General features: G+C 47.6%; 1 protein-coding gene and 1 pseudogene across 1 annotated transcript in view; both read right to left on the bottom strand.

Moving 5' to 3' along the window:
- The window catches only part of LOC136652750 (vomeronasal type-2 receptor 26-like), a 49428-nt gene that overhangs the window by 21887 nt on the left and 8551 nt on the right, over nt 1-18990 (bottom strand). The gene's annotated exons all lie outside the window — the stretch shown is intronic.
- LOC136654995 (5S ribosomal RNA) lies at nt 540-659 on the bottom strand (annotated as a pseudogene).

The raw sequence follows: 18990 nt of genomic DNA, 5'->3' as shown, positions 1-18990 counted from the left end.
ACTTATTAAAAATTGTTCTAAGTAGAGAGGCTGATTTAAGAACATTGTTGTTCCATTAGAATTAATATTTTAATCAATTTTAAAGCATTTTTTTCAAGTGTAATCACTGTCATATAGGTGGTATACAGGTTGAGCCTCATTATTTGCTGGGTTCTGTTCCAAGCACTCACATGGATGGCAAAAAACACACTACAGCAAATCAATTTAAAAAACAAAGTTTCTTTGCTCTGGTGACTTAAAAAATGCCTTGCTGACCTTTGTGATGTAAGATAAGAGTCATTAAGAAGACAATCCATCAATCATTTGTCCTCCAAGCTAGCCCCTCCCTTCACCAAAACTTCACCAGTTTTTAAACTGATTTTATTTTTATTTTTTTATATATATTTTATTCATTTATTTCAGATACAGGAAAGGAAATGGGTTATACTTAGGTCAGGTACAACACAGGTTACACATGAGGATATTGGTCCTAAATTCCAACAGGCATCATTCAGTTAACAAATGGTTGGCAACCTTCAGTCTCGAAAGACTATGGTATAAGCCTACAGCACCTGGTATTCCCAGACGGTCTCCCATCCAAGTACTAACCAGGCCTGACCCTGCTTAGCTTCCAAGATCAGACAAGATTGGGCATGTGCAGGGTAACAGTTGCTAAAAAACAACATAATCATCAGTACAAAGGCTATCATATTTATCAGTTTAAAAAAATTAAATTTAGCGTAACACTCAATATTGTTTAACTAAAATTATCTATCCAATCATAAAAAAACTTCCAATAATTTCTTACTCTATCTAAATCTCTCTCTTTCATTCTTTCTGTTAAAACTTCCATTTCTGCTACTTCATAGATTTTATCTATTAAATCTTCTTTAGTTGGCACATCTATAGATTTCCATTTATGTGCAAACAATATTCTTGCCACTGTAACAATATGTACAATAAGGTGATTCTTACAATGATCTTTAATTTCTGATGTCACATTTAGGAGGAATATTTCTGGTTTGAAAGGTAATATACAATGAATATCTCTTGCAACAATTTATGTATCATTTCCAATATTTCTTTGCTTTTTCACATGTCCACCACATATGATAAAAGGTTCCTTCAACCTCATTACATTTCCAACACTTATTTGATAACCCAGAATACATTTTTGCTAATTTCTCTGGTGTTAAATACCATCTATAAAACATTTTATATAAATTCTCTTTAAAAGACACTGCTTTAATGTTTTAAAGCATAAAACAAGCTTAAAACACCCCTACCCCCCTCCTGAAGAGCACAACTACATAGTTGAGTTCAGGCGCAATCTTGCCCTTCACTTGGGCTGGCACAAGTCCCTTGAACTGACCTGAAAGTGTCACAAAAGTGTTGTAAGGCACATTTGTGCCAATTTTAGGGAGGTGGGCCATCATCCAGGGATCCCCTGGCCTCCCTGAGCTGACATGGGCCCTAGAGAATGGGTGAGTTGCATTGGCCAACCAAGCTCAACTGGCGCAGGGGTCTGGGGGCCATGGGGGCAGGAAGGAGGCAGGAGGGATGTGTTTCAGGGTGGGGGGAGGGAGGTTGCAGGTGTTCCCAGGGACAGGCAGGGAGTGGGCGGTGGGGCGAGGATTTGGAAGTTATGCCGGATCCTGATCCCGTTCCTGAGTGACCCAGGGCAGTCCCGGGCTGCTTGGATTTGCAGAACCTTATCAGGTGGCGCAGATCCAAGTAGATCCATTGAGGCTGATGCAGCGTGACATGGAGTAGGGGGAAAGGCTTCCCCATGCCTCGGGCTGTGTTGCTTTTGGCCCGAAACTTGCACTGGATGCAGCGCTAGCTGGGGCAGAACACCAACAACCTTCCCATGGTGGTAGTGCCTTCTGGAGCGCTTGTTAAGCTTCATGCTCATCAGGTGGGGACCATTCATGTTGCCTTGCATTCCCCGTCACCTGGCTTTCAATCAGAGCCAAGGCACACTTGCTTACTCATAAGTAAATGTGAATGTTTTGCTCAGTTTTGCTTTCCGCAGGGCTCCATACAATTGTCAGCTTGGAAGGAGGGACTTTGTTTTCGGATGTTTTGGGGGACCTGCATTCGTTGGAGTGGAACCATTCTGCTGGTGTTGCATTCCTCTCAGCCTGGCCTTTCCAAATGGATCAAGGCACATTCGCCTGCTCACAAGTAAATGCACAGGGTGGCTCAGTTTCACTTTCCATAGGAGCCCATGCATTTACGGTGTCATCTTCTGAGCATGCTCAGAAGACTCTACAGCTGGTTAGTAGAAATCAACAGAGCTGCATGTGGAGTTAGGGGCTTAGCAACACAGTCAGAAAAACTCAGTGGTTCAGAGATGCCCTGCAGCCACTTTAATCAGTAAATTTCAGTGTTATTTTGTTAATTGAGCAGGATAGATCAGCGGTTCCCAAATTCCTCTTTGGACGTTGAGAATGCTGTAAGTCTTGCTGGGAGTGGGGCCTAGGGCTGGGGGCATCTAGGAGGGTCTTGGGGAGGGTCCGGGAGACCTGCAGCCCCCTCTGCAGGCCTCTGCAATGCTTGAAATCACTCCAATCGGTGATCTAAGACACTTCCAATTTTCACATGACAACAGGAAGTGCGCTCTGATTGGTGATCAGAGGCCCAAAAAGGGGGCTGCAGGCCTCCTAGACCCTCCCCAAGGCCAGCACAGCTCTCCAGGTAAGAGGGAAACCCACTGGGTCCCCACTGCACCATGATCGCTGCGGCACCATTGGGACATCCATTGCTGGGCCCCATACCTTAAGGGGGAATGGCTCTTTCCTGTTCCCGCAATGAGTTGCAACCCACCACTTTGGGAACCTATGGGATATAGCATTTTATAGTTTTATAAACTCAATTTCATGTTATATTGCGGTATTTTGTTTTTACCATTTTAGACTGCCCCTCCTCGTATGTCCCACTGTGTTCAGTAGGGCTTACTCCCAGAAAAGCATGTATAAGATCATAGCCTTAGGTTCAGTGAAAAAGAATGTATAGCAGCTGCTACCTGGCCCCTGTGCCACCCAGAGGCACAGGACCGCAACATGTTGCCCCTCCAGAGGAGACTCATCCAGCCATACAGAGCCTCACGCAACACCCCTGGGTGCTCCAAAAGCCTTCTGAGGCCTTCAGACTGCTGTTAAACAGTATTTGCGGGTTCTTTTTAGTGCCCAGGGACATAGCATGGGGCCTCCCGGCCCACAGAACAGCTCCAAAGGGTGGGCGTAGAAGGTAGCAGTGGTGCCGCCCCCACAGGCTCCACAGGCATGACTCCTGGGGCTCTTGCCTGCCTGACCACCCCAGGACCACCACTGATATATAGAGATTAGAAATCCACTCCTAAGTCTATGCGCCAAGCATGTTCTTTTTAGTTGTATGAATAAGGCCAAAACCTGTTTGTCTTCCGACGCATACTTAGCCACTTATCTACAGAAGCTCTCAGAATGGTTACCCAATCAGGGAACACATGCCAAAAATGTACCAAAACAAAACTTTTAAATGTGCATTGATTTGTGTGGACTGATATAGTTAAGCATCTAAAAGTTTGTAGAAGTCAATTCATTATTTTGCATTACAAAGTATTCCGCTGGCATGTGAATTAGCGTATCCGGCGTTTGCCCTGCCCCTGCATGAGGCACAGGAGGAGCCAGCCTCACAGCCTATTGTCTGGGGGCTAATTGGATTGAGACCATGTGCAGGCTGCTCAGAGAAGCCCGCACAGTTGGGACCAGGCAGCGATCAGAGAAGGACCTCCTTCACACTGCTCCCGGACACAGGCTACGTTGCTGTGGCCCCAAGCCCAGCGGACTCGGCTGTGGGAGCCTGCCTGCCCACCTGCCCTCTTTTGAGGCTTACATGGGGCAGTGAGTGGCTGCTGGCGGTGGTGCCCGGGATGGGGCTGCTAGGCTGGGCTATGGCAGGCTTTCCTTGCAGGGGCAGCGGTCCAGCTGCGCCCCTCCTTGGCTGCGTGAGTGCAGCTGGTGCTCTTGTGACTCCGGTTGTGGTTACTGTGTGGGGGCTGGTGTGAGGGTGGACCTGGGCTCCCCACTCGCAGGCTGAGAGGCAGCCTCACGCGCCTGCCAGCTGGGCTCAGCAGGAGCCGCTGAGTACGTAACTGCCCCCCACCTCCCACGGGCAGTTTGGGAAACGAGCACTGGGGCGCCTAGCGACTCTGCTTCGGCAGGTCTGTGCCTGAGCCTGCCCTTCGCCCTGCCAGTTGGATGGGGTGGCTGCATGGTATGGGCCAACTGCATGGTTTGCAGGCGCCCCGTTGGAGAACTGTCCAGGCATGTGCGTGACTGCGGCTGGTGCTTGTCTGGTTTGGGGTCACTGGAGCATGCTGCCTGGGCTCCTTGCCGGCTGCTTGTTGTGCCTGCCGGCAAAGACACCAGGTACTTTCGTCCCCGCTTGCCCTCTTGCCTGAGATTCGGGCATGTGGGTGGCGCTGGTCAGTTCACCTCCCCCATGCATAGCGCAGACGTGTGGTTTTGTATATCTTGCCTCCTTTGCTTGGCAGTGAGGCCTGGTTGCTGTGTGGTGTTGACACTCAACTGTAAATGAATCTAAGCAGTGTTAGCTGTGGTCCCGGCTTGGATGGGAGACCTGGATTTGGATAACAGTTTTGCTGTGTCCTTCACATAGAAAAAAATAAAGTTGAATAAATAAAAGAAAGGGGGGGGGATAAAAATTTAATTCTTTCTTAATAATTAGGGAAGTTGTGATTAAAAATAAAAAAATAGTGAAATTAGAAATCAATCAATCAATCAATCAATCAATCAATCAATAGGGACAGGTGGAAGGAGAACATTAGAGTACTTTAATTGTAAATATTGTAGGGGTGATAGGTTAGTTAGAAGTGGCCCGACCCAGTTGTTCAATCATAAGTATGCCTAAGAGAAACAAGAAATCCGGGGGGAAGGCCCTAAAGTGCCCCCCCCCCAATCCCGCACCAGCTTCTTCCTTGGATGAAGAGGATAATACAGCTGAGATGTGGGCCCTGGTTGCGTGGGGGGAGGCGCTCGAGAAGGAGAAAGCAATGCATGAGGCTGGTCTGGGGGATGGTGGCAGCACATCAGGTGCTCCCCCCCAGTTGGAGGTCTACCAGGAAGGGCCGTGGTGCGAAGCTCATGCAAATCCTCTGTTCCAGATTCGCCGCTTTGGAGAAACCTATTGAGCGACAGGCTCCAGCTGGACCTCCAGTTGTTCAGGCACAGGCATCGGACCCTGATGAGCAGCAGCATTCACAAGGGGCATCTTCCCAGGCACTGCCCATGCCTCCAACGGGTGGAAGCAATAGCTCAGCTTGGGCTGGAGTATGTGATGAGTGAGAAGGAGTGAATGCCCCAGCGATGGCACCTTCGGCTCTGACGCCCTATTGGCCAGCCTGGGGTTATTTTCAGGTGCTGCAAGCCCCTCCTTTTCTGTATTCACCAGGAATATGGCAGCAACCTGGGATCTCCCCAGGGGCGCTAGCAGCCCAGGTGGGGCAGACGGTAGCTGCCGCTCTTCCATTTACGGGGGTTTCCCTGGTCTCCGGTGTCCCTTATGGCCTTGCCCGTTATGCCAATGTCCCGTATGGGTTGTTTTTTTCCTCAGGAAGCCATGGAAGGGTCAGGTGAGCATCCACGATGTGGCCCTGCCTTTGGGTGGTCACCTCGCCTTGGCAGTTAAAGAAAAAATTTAGAGGACGAGTTTGTTGATGTGTTTAGTTTATTGCACAAGGAACCTGAGCCAGCCTTGAAGGTGGGTAACACAGTGCCTGACCCCCAAGAGGTATGAAGGTGGAAAATTGATAAAAATTGGAATAATTGGTTGAATGGATACATTATTTACGCAGTAGTAGTTATCCAAATGCAGCCATCATGGGCGACTGCGCTTTTTAAGTACCTGGATATTATCCACAGGGCTTTCTGGGTGGGCCATATGCGGGCATGGCCTGGTTTGCATATGGTGAACATTTTCGTTTACATGCTTCGCACGACCCGGCCCTCAACTGGCAGGTTCCACAGTGGGAACTGTGGGTCCAAATTATCATGCCAACCCGGTTCAATTTAGGTGATCGATCTGATAGTGGGCATTTGATTGCTTGGAGTACAACCGGGCCTGTGGCAGGAATGTCACGAGTGCATTGGGTTCAAACCCTCCGCTCCTGCTATGAGTTTAACTCCACAGGGTGGTGCGGCAAGGCAGTTGCACTTTTGCACATGTCTGCGGGCAGTGCAATGGCCAGCACTCGATGTCCGTGTGCCCCAAGTTGGCAGGATTTCGGATGGGTCCCAGGCCCCAAACGGGGCAGGCCAAGAGAGGGGGTAGTCAGCCCCCTCAAGCTGGAAAGGGGGCCCACCCCAATTAGAGTAGAGGTGTTGGCTGCATTTTTGAAAGTGTATCCGAAGCTTCAGGATGCTCAACTGTTACTTGAAGGTTTTGACAAGGGATTTCAGATTCCTGCGCCCCCTCCCTCTGAGCCTACCTGGGCCAGGAATCTCCCGTCAGTCATGAGTATGGAGGAGATAGTTCAAGCTAAGATAAATAAGGAGTTGGGAGCCGGCCGTCTGGTGGGCCCCTTTAAGTTTCCACCGTTTCCCAATGTTCAAGTGTTCCCTTTAGGTGTAGTGCCCAAGAAGGTCCCTGGGACCTTCCGTTTCATTCACCATATGTCTTATCCTTTTGGGGGCTCATATAATGATAATAATAATATAATAATATACAGTATTTATATACCGCCTTTCTTGGTCTTTATTCAAGACTTTATTCAAGGCGGTTTACACAGGCAGGCTTATTAAATCCACGCAGGGATTTTTACAAATTGAAAGAAGGTTCTCTCTTTCAAGAACCACCACATTCAAGATGTTACACTCCGATCTGGTTTAACATTCTGGCCTCCATCCTCCCACGCTCCGAGCAGATGGAACAGCTCAGCTGCAGCTTGCCGGCTGCTTCAAGGTCGCACGGTGCCGGTGGCCTCGAACTGGCGACCTTGTGGATGTTAATCTTCAGGCAAATGGAGGCTCTACCCTCTAGACCAGACCTCCTGCCCTAATGATAGAATCCCTGCACACCTTTGATCAGTATGATACACTTCCTTGGATCAAGCTATCGGCGTGGTTCGTGGCTGTGGCCGTGGCGCACTCATGGCCAAGGCGGATATTGAGTCTGCATTCAGACTCCTGCCCGTCCACCCCAATCCTTTTATTTTGCTTGGTTTTCAGTCTAATGGTTCCTTAATTCTGGATAAATCATTGCCTATGGGATGCACAATTTCCTGGGCCCTTTTTGAGAAATTTAGCTCCTTTCTGGAGTGGGTAGTAGTGAGCAGGGCACGACTCACCTCAGTGGTCCATTACCTGGATGATTTTCTTTTCGTGGGCGTGGGTAGATCTGATTGGTGCCTGCACCTGCTGCATACTTTTGTGGCTGTGTGTAAGGAGCTAGGTGTTCCCCTTGCCCACGACATGACTGAGGGCCCTGCAACTACCCTTACGTTTTTGGGTATTGAATTAGACACTGTACAGCAGTGCAGTAGGCTGCCTGGCGACAAGTTGCTTAGGCTGCAGCAGCTAATTCCTGCTGGCCTCCAGGCTCGGAAACTGTCCTTCAGACACTTGCAGGTTCTGGTGGGGCATTTGAATTTCGCCTGCAGGGTAGTTGCCCCCGGTCAAGCTTTCTTGAGGAGGCTGTGCGATTGCATGGTGAGTATTAGGAAGCCTCACCACCACCTGCGGATCACCCAGGACATGATGGCAGATTTGGTAATCTGGTTACCGTTTTTGGAGATTTATAATGGTGTATCCTTCTGGTGGCAGGAGTGATTACTTGAGGCAGAGCTGCAGGTTCACCCTGATGCTGCGGGCGGTTTTGGGTTTGGAGTGTATTTTAGAGGAAGATGGTGTTCTGCCCCTTGGCTGGATGCGTGGGTTTCAGAAGGGGTTACCACAGACATGACTTTTTTGGAGCTGTTCCCCCTTGTGGTGGCAGTTCATTTATGGGCAGATGAATTTGCCAATTCCACCATGTGTTTCTGGTGCTACAACCAAGCTGTGGTGTTCATCATTAACCAGCAGATATCCCGGTCCCCATGGGTAATGAGGCTGGCAAGGGTGTTCGTTTTGCACTGCCTTAAAAATAATACCTTGTTTTTGGCCAAGCACATCCCTGGTTTTCACAACAGCATAGCCGATGCCCCATCACGTTTTCAGGTGGAGCGTTTTCGTCAGCTGGCAACAGGGGCACAGCGGGATCCTGACCTGATGCCCCTTTGGCTTTGGACCCTTGGCTGTGCAGAGCGCAACATGTAATTTGGTCTGTGCTCGTGCCTTCTACCCGTCACAGCTACCAAAATAAGGCAAGGGAATTTGAGGCCTTTTGGGCAGCCCTGGCCTTACCCCAACTCTGGCCTATTCCACCGGAACACCTGATGTGGTTCCTTTTATACCTGCATGGCATTAATGAATCTTGTAGGTCTTTATCAGTGTACTTGGCAGCATTGGCATTCTGTGCCAAGGCCTCAGGTTTTGCTGATGCTACTACAGACTTTAGGGTTCACAAGTTGGTCAAGGGTTTGAAGCAAACATGTCCCCTAAACCTGACCAGCATAAACCCATTACTCCTGAGATTTTAGTCAGGTTGAAAAATCGTTTTAAGGTGCTGTGTTCGACTCCATATGAGTCCTTACTGTTTAGAACCATCAGCATTATTATGTTTATTGGTGCCTTCTGCCCCAGTGAGGTTTTATGTGCCTCAGCGGGTGACCAGTCTGGAAGGGCCTTACAGCTGTAGGATGTAGTTATTAAAGCTGACACAGTCATTATCACCATCCGTCGTTCAAAAACCAACCAGCGGGGGGTGGGTTTAAAAGTGCGACTGGGCCTGGAACAGAACCTAGCCTCATGCCCGGTAAGGACACTTTGGTCTTATTTGTCCTACAGTCCCAGGTGCCTTGTTCTGCCATGTTGATACCTCACCTGTTACATTTTTCCAGATTAGGGTCCTTTTTCACAGGGCATTGGTGGACCTTGGGTTCTGGGAGGAAGATTACGGCCTGCACTCTTTCAAGATTGGGGCTGCATCGGCTGCAGCTGATATCGGCCTCCCAGCCTGGGACGTTCAGAGGATTGGCCATTGGCGCTCCTGCGCATTTAAATACTATGCCATAGAGCCTGACGAGCATTGAACGGGATTGGCTCAGCCATTTCCCCCTCCCCTGGTGGTAGGGGCGAGGGGTGATGCAGATACCACAAAAATTTCTGGGCGTGGCCCATGACAGCAATTACACTGGCATTGCCAGTTGTTTATAGTGGCACTGCCACGTGTTAGTGTATTGCAAGTATTTTTCCGGGCTTGTCCTGTGACAGAAGTTGGGCGCTCACTTGCACTGGCTTTGCCATGTGCCATACAGTTAAGTAATGCATGTTTCTGGAATTGCAATTCCTGTTTTTCCTGTCCACAGTTTCCAGGGCTGGAGCAGTTCGGGTCCTTATCTGCGGCCACTCCATCGTTTTCAGGGCAAGGAAGAGGGCGGCCTCCAGTAGCTTTGGTACTCAGCTGCAGCTTGGTTCCATGGTTACTGTGCATTGGGTTGCACGGCGAGGAACGCTGTGGGATCAGCTTCTTCCTGCCTTTTACGAGTTTGTCCATGCCCACACCCCACCTCACATTGTTGTTATTCATTTGGGGGAGAATGACCTGGGCCAGAGGACGACTCTGTCCTTGAGGCCCCAGGCCTGCAGCGATATTCTCCACGTTAGTCAGCGTTTTCGTGGACGGTCATCTTATGGTCTGACCTCTTGCCTCGCAGGGTTTGGCATTTCACCTCTGATGTTAAAAAGATGGAACTGGCTAGGAAGAAGGTAAATTCGTATGTGAGGCGAGCAGTACTCCATCAGGAAGGTGGTGTCATTTCTCATCCAGGCATCAGCTATGATGCGCCCCAATTGTTCAGAAGCGATGGAGTACACCTTTTGGTGTTGGGCAATGATGTTTTTTTTTTTCTTGATGTGCAACATGGCCTGCGGAAATTTATTTCCGTGTGCGGCGGTGGTGCCAAGCACTAGGCTGACCCCCTGGGTGGCAGGTGTTGTGCGGGTTTTGGGTATGTAAGGTCAACTCGGTGTAAACCACAGGATGGCAAGGGCTGGGTGGACTCCACGCTTGGTCATGCTGGCATTCCTATTGGCTGGGGGCTAATTGGATAGGGACCATGTGCAGGCTGCACGGGGGAGCCCGCTCAGTTGGGACCAGGGAGCGATCCCCCGCCCGCCCACACTTTGGCAGTCCGAGACTAGCTGGTTGCCAACTGGGGCTGGGTAGGAATTTTTTGCCATCAGCCTAATTGGCATGTTGGTTGGTGGTTTTTTCGCCTACCCCGGACTGTGGAGTTAGGGGCAGAGTTGGGGTTTTCCATAGGTCTTGTTGGTCACTTTAGGCAGGTGTCGTGCGAGTTTTGGGTACGTAAGTTCATCTTGGTGTACACCGCAGGGTGGCAAGGGCCGGGTGGACTCCACGCTTGGTCATGCTGGCATTCCCGGCTGGGTGACGCAGGCTGGATGAACCTCGGCCTGGTGGTAAAGGCGCACCGCAGGTTCGCTCGGGTGGCCTGAGCTAGCCTGCCACCCTGGCCCTTCGGGGTGACAATGAAGGGGACGGCAGGCTTGTAATGATGCAGCCCAGAGTCTGGTGTGGTCGCCCAAATCAATATAAGGGGAAGTAGACGGGCAGCTCCATTTCCCACATGTAGAACCCGTATGACTTTTTTGTTAGGTCCTGTTGCAATCTGTAGTATGCTTAATTAGTTAATAAAGTGACCCTTTGTACCATATGTCCTTGCCTGTGTCATTATTGGGGGGTGCTGGGTAAAAATGGTATTAAGAGGCTAATGTACTAGAGGAACTAGATTAGGAAATATGTAATGATTTATTAGTTATAGTGATGTATGTTGTCTTCGATGGCTCCACATCAGAAGGGCACTGTTGTCTTCGATGGCTCCACATCAGAAGGGCACTGTTGTCTTCGATGGCTCCACATCAGACCCTTTTGACATCCGAAGTGGAGTGAAGCAGGGCTGTGTTCTTGCACCAACCTTGTTTGGGATTTTCTTCGCTGTCCTGCTGAAGCAGGCCTTTGGAACTGCAACAGAAGGCATCTATCTCCGGACCAGATCAGACGGAAAGCTCTTCAACCTCTCCAGACTGAGAGCAAAATCCAAAGTCCAGCTGAAATGTCTGCGTGACTTCCTCTTTGCCGACGATGCAGCTGTCACTACCCACTCTGCCAAAGATCTCCAGCAGCTCATGGATCGTTTTAGCAAGGCCTGCCAAGATTTTGGACTGACAATCAGCCTGAAGAAAACACAGGTCATGGTTCAGGATGTGGACTCACCTCCCTGCATTACAATCTCTGAGCATGAACTGGAGGTTGTCCATGACTTTGTGTACCTTGGCTCAACGATCTCCGACACTCATTCTCTCGATACCGAGCTAAACAAGCGCATCGGTAAAGCAGCTACCACGTTTTCCAGACTCACAAAGAGAGTCTGGTCCAACAAGAAGCTGACGGAACATACCAAGATCCAGGTCTACAGAGCTTGCGTCCTGAGTACACTTCTGTACTGCAGCGAGTCATGGACTCTTCGCTCACAACAGGAGAGGAAACTGAGCGCTTTCCACATGCGCTGCCTCCGACGCATCCTCGGCATCACCTGGCAGGACAAAGTTCCAAACAACACAGTCCTGGAACGTGCTGGAATCCCTAGCATGTATTCACTGCTGAAACAGAGACGCCTGCGTTGGCTTGGTCATGTCGTGAGAATGGATGATGGCCGGATCCCAAAGGATCTCCTCTATGGAGAACTGGTGCAAGGAAAGCGCCCTACAGGTAGACCACAGCTGCGATACAAGGACATCTGCAAGAGGGATCTGAAGGCCTTAGGAGTGGACCTCAACAAGTGGGAAACCCTGGCCTCTGAGCGGCCCGCTTGGAGGCAGGCTGTGCAGCATGGCCTTTCCCAGTTTGAAGAGACACTTTGCCAACAGTCTGAGGCTAAGAGGCAAAGAAGGAAGGCCCATAGCCAGGGAGACAGACCAGGGACAGACTGCACTTGCTCCCGGTGTGGAAGGGATTGTCACTCCCGGATTGGCCTTTTCAGCCACACTAGACGCTGTGCCAGAACCACCTTTCAGAGCGCGATACCATAGTCTTTCGAGACTGAAGGTTGCCAATACAAAGTGATGTATGATATCTTGCACCCTCTAATATTGTTTTTATGTATTGTATGTATTGTATTGTGTGTTATGTTTTGCGTGTTTGTTATTTTTGTTTTTGGGAAAAAATTTTTTTTAAAAAGACAGGGGACTAGAAGCATGCAGCAACAGCCCAGGTTTGCACAATTGTGAAGGACTTTGTGCAGCTGGAATGCTATAATTGGAATCTATCTATCTCAGTGTTTCCCAAGCTGTGGGTTGGGACCCACCAGTGGGTCAGGATCTGATTGTTGGTGGGTCAAGAAACTAAAACTGACAAGCTGATAGATGACAAGGAAACTGTATTGAGCTGTATGGAACGTGAAACTGAGCTACAAGTGAGCATTTACTACTTTGGAATTAATTGGTTTTTCTGTGTAAATATCAAATGCAAACCATTGACTTGATAATTCTGCAACACCACTGAAGGAAAAGCTAGAAAATCTTGTACAAGAAGAACAGGATAAGATGTTCAAATATTTGAGATCAAAAGATATGGAAGAAGAATGACTTCTGAGTAACAGGCTCTATTGTTAAATTTTTATGGAGAAATAAGCCCTCCAGCTGGGAATGCAGGTGGAGGGAGACTTGTCCGGTTCCCTGCCTGCATGACGCGCTGAGCTGCTCTTGGTGGGAGAGGGGGCAAGCCTGGGGTGTGTAGTTTAAAGGCTGGCCCACATGTTTCCCCCAGCCTCTTTGTTCCTCGGCAGCAGTGGAACCCACCCACCCCCCTTTAAACACAGTCAGAAGTCTAGCTGGTTACCTTTTGGGGCCGGGTAGGAATTTTTAGGCTTTTCCCCTGATTGGCCATGGGGTGAAGCTTTTTTCACATACCCCTGACTGTCCCCTTGGGGTTCTTGTGTGTCTTTCAACCAGGTTGGTCGTGCCTGGCAGGGTAGTGCGGGAACAGAAGGAGAAATAGGGAACCTAGTCTACCTTAGAAAATAGTCTACCTTCAGGCAAGCAACAGGCCGGGTTAAGGCCAGTGCTGAGCCCTGAGGCTACCCGGATCGGGGCAGCCTGGTTTGACCCCAGAATGGAATTGGTATGCTCACCTTCGTGATTCTCCGGCTCAGGGTGGGCAGAACAATTCAGCTGGCTGGACCCTGTTTCCAGGGGTTGGTGATGAAGAACCTGGGGGAGCCTTGGGCGAGCTGAGTCAAGCTGGTTCACCCAAAGGAGGGCTCAGACAGGAACTGTCTCCTCCTAGTTAGGTGCCCACATAAAGGGGGGTGGAGTATAGCCAGGACCCATTACATTGCACCAATCGCTGCGAAGCATTGCAATGGAATAAATCATGGCCCTGTTTCAACCAAGTCTTTTGTGACATACATGTTTGTGGGGGGATACTTGAGCAAAGTTCCCTGCTAAGGATGGTTTATCAATGGGTAAGAATCTGCACGCATTCACTAAATTGTATTGATGAGATATATTCACTGTAAACTGTAATATTTAAAGATCCTCATAAATTTCTTCACTGTTTATATTCAAACTTAAAGCCAAGTTCCACTTATGCATTTGGATCCATTCTTATTTTTAAATTTTATTCGCTAGTATTCTGCTCAAAGGTTTCCCAGCAATAATTCTGCAAAGCACATTCATCCATACATAATGCTTGAGTTTTCATAAATAAATTTCTTATCATGACTTTACCTGCCAGGGCTGAATGTTCCAATTCTGAGATGTGCTTTTATGATGCCTCCCTTTCTCTCAGGGCATATACATGGCATGCAAAGCTTTCGCAATCGCGTAGACTGCATTGTAGATGTTGAAGCTCTCCTCGGACATATCAGTGTCATAAATCACCTCGAGTCTCCCATCTCATGTACAGTTTTCTTTTTGGAATTGGGTTTCATTGAGATCATAACAATGGCGTCTGTCAGAAGAATAGACATGTAGAAAATTCAAGAGTGACTTGCTAGGTGTAAAGCTATGAAGGAAGTCCTTGAAAGCTGGCACTGTATTTTTCCAGAGTGAGAAAGATAAGACTTAATGGAAAATGTTTTGACACAATATTTGTCCAGTGGGTAGGAAAGCAAAACTCAATTCAGGCTTCGGTTACGAAAAGGGTTTCCCTTATGTTTTGAAATAAACCGAGGTTGTTCATGATATCCTGTTTCAATCCTTTACAAGAGCCACCCCCCCTTACCGGTTGCATCTGGGGCTGTGTACAGCCTCCTCTGCAGGACTTCTGAGGCCTCGAGAGGGCCTTTAAACATCACTTCCGGTTTTCATAGAGAAGGGCTGAGCGAGATCATAGACAGTAGCAGCGGCGAGTGGGGTGTGGGCAGCAGTGCTGCCTCCAGAGGTGTGGTGCCCCAGGTCATTTGCCCCCCTTGATCCCCCAGGTATGCCAGTGCTACAATGTGTCAGAGAATGTGATTGGGCAGTAAGCCACTCTATTCTCTCCAAATGCATTTGAGCTGAAATGATGATCAGCAGCACATTTGCTAAATGAACTTGGAAGGACACAACTGCTCAATGTAGATGGAAGGGAACCAGGAAAGAAGTGAATGAAGAGAAAGTATTTGAAAAAAGTGTGATTATTCATTATGAGAACTGCCTTTGGCTTAGTAACACTGTAGAATGGAGAGTATACTCAAGTCCAATATAAATATGAAATTTTTGGGTGTCAGAAGAATAGATTATGGCTCCCCAGCCCAGATCATATCAAGCTTAGTTCAGAGATCTTTCCTTTATTTGTACCTGCTTTAATCTCTTATTCCATATAATAAAATCCTCTCTGATGATGAATTCTTCACTTGGGAAAAAATTTCCAACTATTAGAGCAATATGACCGGATGAATTGACTGAATGGATGTGGTTGATAATGTCGTACCCAGCTGACAATTGCCTCTTCTCAAAAAAAAGATTTCCTGTCCAGCTCCATTATTAAAGTGAATGTTTTTCAGGAAAGAGTGGAGCTGCATTGAAAGAGAGTCAAATAAACCCACTGAAACAGGACAGATAAACTCATAGTAGTCAATCATGTCCAATCCTATCTCCCACCATTTGCACCAAATCAGTTGCCCGATGGAGGCAGACTTTGCATCCTATGATGGGGTGGTGAAAATGGCACATTTCCCTTACCTCCTGGTAAGCCCCCCCCCCCATTGCCCTATGTCAGCTTCTTGGCTGACACAAATCCAAGTGGACCGAAGAGGTGTGGCAAGGTGAGGTAGGGAGTATAGCATAATGGTGACATCATTGCCGTAGAAAAGTGCCCCACCTCCTGGCATGATCCTGACAGCATCAATCCTGGCACTGATCCTCACCCAGCCCACCCACCACCACCACCCATCCCCTGCAACTTCTAGTCAGTGCCAAGGGAGCTTGACAAGCCACTGCTACATGGCCAGTGGTACTTGACCAATACTGCATGACACTATTGCATTTCACAATGCCATAAAACACACTCTGTTTCCGGAATGCAACTTCCAGCAGTGCAGGTGATGAATGGGACTGGGCACTCAGGGCCAAATCCTAAACAACTTTCCAGCTCCGGTGTAGCCACAATGCAGCCCCATGGATAGGGACCACATGTCCCCATATGTTAAGAAGGTCCTAGTGACTGCCCCTCCATCACAGGATGCAGCGTACACCCCACTGGCACAATTGCACCAGCAGTGGAAAATTGGAGAGGATTGGGCCCTCAGACTTGTACAATCATTCTGCTACAGTACTTGAGTGAAGTGCATCAGAATAGAGCCCTGGAGAAGCAACATCATGCTAGTGACATGCAGTCAGGATAGGCAGGGTAGGCAGAGCATCACCTGAACCAGCAAGTAAAAATAAAAAAGGACCCAAGAAGTTAAAAGTCCTTTTTGCCTGTCCCAAACTGCTTCTCTCTGCTGCAGCACACAGCCTGCTTTCGGGGAGGACAGGGAAGAGAAGGAATGTGTGTTGCCTCCCCTGGCCTGGATCTCACTGCATGTCACAGGAGATAGGAGAGAAGGGGCAGGAAATGAAGAGGTTTGGGGATGGGAAGAGAGAAGGAAGTGTATAAATGGGAGAATGGATGGAAAGATGGTTACAAGATTACCTGCCAGGGCTGAACATTCTGATTTTGAGATGTACTTCTATGAAGCCTCCCTTTCTCTCGGGACATGTACACGGCATGTAAAGCATTTGCAATCACATAGACTGCTTTGTAGATGTTGAAGCTCTTGCCTGTCATACCAGTGTCATAAATGATCTCTAGTTTCCCCTCTCTTGTACAGTTTTCTTTTTGGAATTGGGTTTCATTGAGATCATAACAATGGCATGTGTCAGAAGAATAGACAGGGAGAAAATTCATGACTGCTTTATTAGGAGTAAAATTATGAAGGAAGTCCTTGAAAGCTGGCACTGTTTTTTTGTGGAGTGAAAAAGATAAGGCTCCATGGAAAGTATATAGACTCAATACTTGTCCAGTGGGTAAGATAGTCAAACTCCATTCAGGTGGCACTAGCCAAACTTTCCGGATGTACTCCTTTGTGTTTTGTTCAAAAATATCTAAGGCAAATGCTATGTAATCCTGAAACCATGATTCCCCATGGAGAACAATCACATTGGCTTTGGTTAATAAAAGTGTTTCCCTTATCTTTTGAAATAAACATAGGTTGTCCATGATATCCTGTTTCAATCCACCATATATATTGACTGTTTCAATGAAGGCAACACAAATGCTGTTCTCCTCAAACAAAAGTTGGAGGTCCCATACAAATCTCTCCTCTGCATCATTTGAAACAAAACCAACCCATGTCCATCTGAAGTGCAGGAGAAGCCTGACCAGCCGCACATAATATGTTGTTTCCTTTGGTGCCATTTGGTACAAAGTAGGAAAATCATTTTTATCACTCAGCCCTGTCTCAGATACACCATAAGACAGCTAATGGGAAAAGTGAGATCATAAAGTGATTATAAATGACTGAAGTAATGTGACTACCTCTGAATGTCTATCAATATTCAGCCTGCGACATCAACATTTTCTATGATATTTTCACTGTGTCAAGTAGATCTTCACCTGTCCTCTGTTGCGCGTATCTAGTGATGTGCCTGTTTCTGTGTTGTTCATACTCAGCGGCTCACAGGAGGGCGTCCTCCCCAAAGCTTGCCTCTAACTAGCCCTAAACCTGTCTGTACCCACTTCTCAGGTCACCCTAGTGGCACTATTCTGTCTGCCAGCATTTGGACTGTTTGGATGCAGGCATTGGCTCTTTTGAAAGCGCAGTGATGAGGCCTGGATGTCAGGACACCACTCCATGTGTGACAGGCCATGTCAGGATTTCCATGGAAGCTGTTGGCATTACTGGAAAAAGTTGTACTAGCATCCATGGGATTGATCTTTAGATATGACAAACATTGCACCAGTAATGGTGTATATTCAGTGCAGCATCTGAATAAGACTGTAAATCACTAGGCTAAACCTGCTTTCTAGATTTGGCTGCATCGGTTTCAGACAGCCACACCTTCCCTATGCAACGATTTCTGGACATAAATTTGATATCCACAAATATGCTATTTTCTGCTTATTTAATTTGTTTGTCCTCTAGTTTCAGTGAACATAATTAAACTGAACTGCATTAAAGCAGAGTATGAATGACCATGAACAACAAAATCACATACCTGTGGGATCTTGTAGACACTGGTGATTGTGGCCAACTGGCTGGAAGTTTCTTCAGTGAGACCTCCAATAACAGACAACACATTCTCTTTCCTATTGCGCGCATAATTAGTTGTACTCCTTTGTTCTGTAAACAAAAGGTTCAAGATGACCTCATATATTCTCTTTGAATCATGAAAGATGTCACACATTTCGGAACTCAAGGTGACATTTGGCAAATGTCAATTTCACATTTGACGTTTGGATCTCATGAATCACAAAGATGAAGGACAGGGCTTGCTGAACCGATTTATAATTTGGGCTGCAAGGAGATTTGTACTATGTATGTTATAGCAGAAATACTGTCTAGCAGAAGCGTACAGGAAGACCTCGACAAAACTGAATACTGAACTGAAATGAATACAATTAAATTCAACAGGAACAAGTTCAAGGTTCTGCACTTGGGCAAAAATAACCAGACACAGGTATAAAATAGGAAATACCTGGCTTGGCATCACATGTGAGAGGGATCTTGGAGTTGCAGTGGATCACAAGATGAACATGAGTCATCAATGTGAGGCGGCTGCAAAAAAGGCAAATGCAATTTTAGCCTGCTTTAATGGGAAGAAGTTGTGGTTCCTCTTTGGTCTGCGTTAGTCAGACCTCAAGTGGAGTGTTATGTCCAGTTCTGGGCACCTCCCTTTAAGAAAGATGCAGCCAAACTGCAGTGCTTTCTCCAAGTAGCATGTGGTTTAACCGTTGATGCACATAACCTAACCTACCCTGTCAGTTTGGTGGACCACCAAAAATTGTTTTATGACCCACTAGTGGGTCCTGGACCCACAGTTTGAGAACCGCTGATCTAAGACCTTGTTGCATCATCTCCTGCCAATTTCTCCTGCTATTCTTCGTGAGAACTGTAGCAGAAAGTGGCTCTTCGTGACTTTCACCCATTCCAAGCAGTGAAAATTTCACAATTTTTCCACAGATGATCAATGAACAGACAAATACATGTATCCCTCCCATTCAATTGCTTTCAGTAACCCTACATCTTCAAGCCACTGATGTTACTACTGTGAAGCAATATAGAACTTACCTCATAATCAGGCCCCAGTTATGCGGATATTCTGTAAAAGTGTAATTCTCTTGGAAACTGATATTATAGAGAAGATC

This window comes from Tiliqua scincoides, chromosome 5 (genome assembly GCF_035046505.1).
Source record: "Tiliqua scincoides isolate rTilSci1 chromosome 5, rTilSci1.hap2, whole genome shotgun sequence".
Classification (NCBI taxonomy): Eukaryota; Metazoa; Chordata; class Lepidosauria; order Squamata; family Scincidae; genus Tiliqua; species Tiliqua scincoides.
Note: the sequence above shows the minus strand (reverse complement) of the source record. Positions and strands in the feature narration are given on the sequence as shown.